Source organism: Apium graveolens, chromosome 10 (assembly GCF_009905375.1).
Source record: "Apium graveolens cultivar Ventura chromosome 10, ASM990537v1, whole genome shotgun sequence".
Lineage (NCBI taxonomy): Eukaryota > Viridiplantae > Streptophyta > Magnoliopsida > Apiales > Apiaceae > Apium > Apium graveolens.
Genome location: NC_133656.1, coordinates 141556537 through 141562829, shown reverse-complemented (window position 1 = coordinate 141562829; position 6293 = coordinate 141556537).

Genomic DNA, 6293 nt, shown 5'->3' with positions numbered 1-6293 from the left:
AAGCGAATCAGTGAGCGCAAAACAAGCGTTAGAGTCTAAGTTAGTTAAAGTATAGATTTACAAGTGACTTTGGTTTAATTCCAACTTACTTGTTGTTTATAGGTTACCAGACTCGTCCCGAGCCATTCGTAACCCCCAGTCGCTCAGGCAAGTATTCTATCCGTTATACTGTTGTTGTGATGAATACACTTGTATATGCATTATCTTGCGATAGATGCATGTTGGTTATTTAGCAAATTCTTGCGATATATTGTAGCATGTGATATGGTATATATGCATGCCTGTTTCATATTCTTGAAATATATATCTGTTGGTTCATTTGATAATACCTATGCTAGAGGATAGCGGTAACTTGCATATACCCTTAGTATAGGGACCCAAAGGTGAAAATATTTTCAAAAACCGGGAGTCGAGGATCCCGAGTAGATTTTATATATATGGATATGGATATATATATATATATATTTATATATTTATATATATATGGTTATAGTTTTCCAAACTATTAATCGAATAAGGTTTATTCGATGACTTGAAACTTTATTTTATTATTGAATATTATTTCGAATATTATTCGAGGGCTTATGACTCCTTTTATTTATTTATCTGAATATTATTTGAATATTCATTCGAGGGCTTATGACTCAGTTTATATTATTTAATGAATATTATTTGAATATTCATTTGAGGATCTATGACTCCGATTATGTGCTGTAATATATTCTTTATTTTATTAAAGATTAAGGTGTTAATAATCAAACTTATTTTCGATTATTCAAATAAAGATAATACTTTCATATAAGTATATCTTTGGTTATTTAATGTTTATTTCAAGTATAAGTTTTAATACTTCTACTTCAATTATTTTTATAAAGATTATTCTTTATGGGAATATTATTTAATTAATAATATTCAGATATTTTCTAATATTCTGGGGACTGATTTACTTCATTAAATCAGCTTTACTCCAAACACTCTTTAAAGTGTTTTCGAGTCTTCAAAATGATTTTTAAAGTCAGAGCGGATCCCAAAACTCATTTTTATATTTAAGATCTTCCTTTTTAAGGGGATTTAAATACTCGCTCAAAACCTGGGGAATCCGGCTCTGTGGTGTATTTTATATTCGCAACGAGGTTGCAGTTTTGGTAAATGAATTGATTACTTGCCCAACGTTCGGGAAGTAAGCCCATCTAATTGAGTCGGCATAAGCGACAGGCCGGGGTACGGTCTATTATTGTGTAAGTGGCTGGGTGGCAGTCCATCAACGCGTGAGGAGCCGGGGTACGGTCTAGCGCGAGGTCCTAATGCGGCCAGGGTGATGACCAGGTGAGGAATTCATCCATCTACAGTAGAAAAGGTTACTTATTGGTATCTTTGCCTGATCAGCGAGATATCGGGTTTATGCCAAAATTCTTTTCCTTTCCAAAATTCATTGGATGTTTCAAACTCTGTTCATACTTTGCATAACAGAGGTTCCAGGAAATGTTTAAAGGGATATATATATGTGGATATATATATATATATCGGGGCTAAATAAAGTATCTCATAACTTTTTCATTCAATAATATTTCAAAGATTGAATCTATTCAAGTCTTATCTTGTGGTCTCATCAGTGGGATGAACTTTTGAAATTGATTATAACTTGAACGGTGGTAGTTCAAGTAGTATTTGGGAATGATATAAGTGTAGTGAAGTATTTGGTAACTTCATCTTTTAAACTTATATCTAATTAATAATTGTCTTATGAATGACAAAGATTTTCAGAAAAACGTTGAGACAAGGTTAGATATATGAGATCACCTTGCAACGATATTTTTATACAGTTATACAATGGGACTTTGTGTATATTATGCATGGAAGAGGACTTCCATTACTTTGAAAAGTATATATGTATATATACTGAATATTTTGCGACTTCATCGCATTAAGATATCAAACTTGGTTCATTTTTTTTGACCAAGATTTTCATGAGTATTATGAGTAGACTCATATACTATTAATCATTATACATATTATTTTGGTGGGCTTGCTGCTCACCCTTGCTTTCTTCTTTCATCACACAACATCAGATAGATAAGATGAACAGGACCAAGCTCCCAATTCGCGATCGGATAGGAAGCGTTTCGCAGCTTCCTATAGGCATTGAAGTCACTGTAGCTGAGGTAGGGAACTACCAATAGACTAGGCTTCAACTTTTGATGTACCAGATTTATGTATATTTATGAATTGTAATAATGGCAATGAAATGTAAATTTATTCAGAACCTTTTTAAGGTGTATTGACATATAATTGTGGAATAAAAATGACTTGTGATTATTTTTGGATGTTCATCTCTGAGACTATAACGTGTGGTGTGTGTGTTTATTGTGGGGTCACAGTACAGAGTAGTTGAGAAATTATTAAGATTGGGTGTTAATAAGGGAAATGGAACTCGTGACAACCCGGATCCCCGACCCCGGATCTGGGGGTGTTACAAGAATGGTGGAGGTCAGAACCAAAAGATCCAAAAGTTTAGACTCTAGGAATGGAACTCAGAAGAACCGTTTCCAGAAAGCTGGACAACCGAAAAAGGATAGCAGGCCCCAGATGCAAGAATGCAGGAACTATGGAAAAAGACACCCGGGGAGGTGTAACAAGCTAGACATAACATGTTTTAAGTGCAACCAGAAGGGGCATTATTCTTCAGAATGTTCAAATGGAGTAAGGAAACCTGATTTGGCTTGTTTCAAGTGTGGCAAAGTGGGCCATATGGCCAGGAACTGCAAAGAGCCTGTGCAGAAGGCTAATGTTCTCAGAATTGCTGGACCGCCGTCTCTCCCAGCACCATCAGCTCAACCCAGAGCTAGAACCTTTAACATGACAATGAAATATGCGGTGCAAGATGTGGACGTGGTAGCAGGTATGCTTGTTATAAACTCAGTAGAAGTAAAAGTTTTGATGGATTCTGGAGCAACTAGATCTTTTATCTCTGAAAGTATTCTTGATAAGTTAAATTGTGTTGCGTACCCTCTAGAGCCTAATATGATTATAGAGGTAGCAAATCAAGAGAAAGTTGTTGTTAATAAGATTTGTCCTGATTGTGATGTGTCTATAGAAGGTCGGCACTTTTCTGCTGACTTAATTCCTTTTAAGTTAGGAGAATTTGAGGTTATACTAGGAATGGATTGGTTGTCAAACCATGAGGCGCAAATAGAGTGTAAAAGTAAGAAAATGAAATTAAGAACCAAGGATGGTGAGGAAGTGATATTTAAAGGAAAGAGGCAAGAGAAGAAATTTCTAACGGTTATTGAGGCGAAAAGATTAATACGTCAAGGATGCGAAGTTTATTTGGCTAATATCGTAGACGTGGAAAAAGAATCTGTAAAGATCGACGATATTCCAGTAGTAAGAGATTTTCCAGATGTGTTTCCTGATGAATTGCCTGGACTACCTCCAAACAGAGAGATCAAGTTTACGATTGACTTGGCTCCGGGTACGGAACCAGTGTCGAAAGCTCCCTATCGCATGGCACCGGTCGAAATGAAGGAATTGGCAGCTCAGTTGCAAGAATTGTTGGACAAAGGAGTGATCCGACCGAGTGTATCCCCGTGGGGCACACCGGTGTTGTTTGTAAAGAAAAAGGATGGAAGTATGCGATTGTGTATCGATTATCGTGAGCTGAATAAGTTGACGATCAAGAATAAGTACCCTCTACCGCGGATCGATGACTTGTTTGACCAATTGAAAGGAGCTTCATGCTTTTCAAAGATTGATTTAAGATCTGGGTATCATCAGTTAAAGATCAAAGTGGATGATATACCCAAGACAGCGTTCCGAACAAGATACGGACACTATGAATTTTTGGTGATGGCATTTGGCTTGACGAATGCGTCAGCTGTATTTATGGATCTTATGAACAGAGTGTTCAAGCAGTATTTGGACAAGTTCGTAATTGTGTTTATCGACGGTATACTAATTTACTCCAAGACGGAAGAAGATCATAAGGAGCATTTGAGGATTTCCTTGGAAATCTGCGAAAAGAGAAGCTGTATGCGAAGTTTTCAAAGTGTGAATTTTGGCTAAAGGAAGTGCAATTTCTTGGTCATGTAGTTAATAAAGAAGGAATTAAAGTGGACCCAGCCAAGATAGAAGCTGTAATGAATTGGGAAAGACCCAAGACTCCGACGGAAGTCAGAAGTTTTCTGGGATTAGCCGGATACTATAGAAGATTTGTGCAAGATTTCTCAAAGATTGTCGTTCCATTGACAAAGTTGACGAGAAAGAACGAGAAGTTTGTTTGGATAGAAAAGTGTGAGGAAAGTTTTCAAGAGTTAAAGAAGAGATTGGTAACCGCCCCGGTGTTGGTATTACCTGATAATAAAGGGGAATTTGTAATATTCAGTGATGCTTCATATAAAGGACTTGGATGCGTGTTAATGCAACACGGGAAGGTAATAGCATATGCATCAACACAACTCAAGCCGTATAAGCAAAAGTATCCAACGTACGATTTGGAATTGGCAGCAATTGTATTTGCCCTTAAGATTTGGAGGCATTATTTGTACGGGGAAAAGTACGAGATTTATACGGACCATAAGAGCTTAAAGTATATCTTTACTCAGAAAGAACTGAATATGTGACAAAGACGGTGGTTGGAATTGAACAAAGATTATGATTGTGCAATAAACTATCATCCTGGAAAGGCAAATATGGTAGCTGATGCTTTAAGTCGAAAGGAAAGGTTGAATATGTTAACGTCATCGGAAGAATTAATCAAGGACTTTGACAAAATGGAAATAGAGGTGCAGACTCTAGAATGTGGAGATGAAGCTATTTATGCAATGTTGTTTCAACCTGAAATTTTGGAAAAGATTCGATGCTGTCAAGAGCAAGTGATGAATCGCGAAAAGAATAAGTTAACGGGAGAAGAAATTAAAGCTTAAAAGGATGGAAAAGGGATATACCGTGTTAACTCATGTATTTGGATACCTAATGTCGTGGAACTAAAGCACGAGATTTTGCAAGAAGCGCATAACTCGAGATTTTCAATTCACCCTGGGAGTACGAAGATGTACCAGGATTTGAAAGAAAATTATTGGTGGCCGAACATGAAAAAGGAAATTGTGGAATGGATAAGTAAATGTTATACGTGCCAGACATGTTGCGAACCTGCGCAATAGATTTCAAAGGAAATTGGGACGATCATTTGCCCTTAATTGAGTTTTCCTACAACAACAGTTATCACGCGAATATTGGCATGCCGCCTTACGAAGCGTTGTATGGAAGAAAGTGTAGATCCCCTACTTATTGGGACGAAGTTGGTGAGCGCAAGTTAATTGGCCCAGAGCTAGTTCAGCAAATGAAGGAAAAGGTTGAAATGATTTAAAGGAGATTAATTGCAGCTCAAGATCGACAGGAAAAGTATGCAAATCAAGATCGGAAAGATGTGCAATTCGAAATTGGAGACAAAGTCTTGTTAAAGATATCTCCTTGAAAAGGTTTAACTCATTTCGGAAAGAAAGGAAAGCTGAGTCCAAGGTACATTGGACCATTTGAAGTATTGCGACAAGTTAGGAAAGTGGCGTATGAATTAGCGCTGCCGCCGCAAATACAACATCTGCACAATGCGTTTCATGTATCTCTCCTGAAGAAGTATAATGCTGATGCGAGCCATGTTATCGAGTTGGAACCAGTGGAAATCCAACCAAATTTGTCCTATGAAGAACAACCAGTGCGGATTTTGGATCGAAAAGAAAGGACGCTTAGAAATAAAGTTGTACCTCTAGTTAGAGTGTTGTGGAGAAATCTGTTAGTCGAAAAATCGACTTGGGAATTAGAAAGCGAAATGAAAGAAAAGTATCCCCATCTATTTGCTTAGATTAGATTCTGGGGACAGAATCCTTTTAAGGAGGGTAGATTGTGACGATTGAGAATTTTGTGACGTAATTAAGTGAATAAAGTATGTGTTATATGATGTGATTATAATTATGTGACTAAGTGATGATTATTTGTCTTATCTGTATACTAGAGTTAAGGAGCGTGGATAAAAACGTTCCAATTTAAAGAGTCAGCTTAGAAGTTAAGCTGTGGTGTCGGGCCGTCACGTAGAACGGAATCCGTCCAAATATGGAATTAAATAATATAAAATGAGAATTATATGTGAAATGAATAAATAAAATATTTCGTCCTAAGAGACGTGATGATTGGCAAAGATAATGAGAAGCGTAATCGAAACGCTGAGCGTCGGGCCGTCAGGCTGAACGTGACCCGGTACGCGTAAAAGAGGATAAAAGATTCAAGAGGGATAAGTTCTA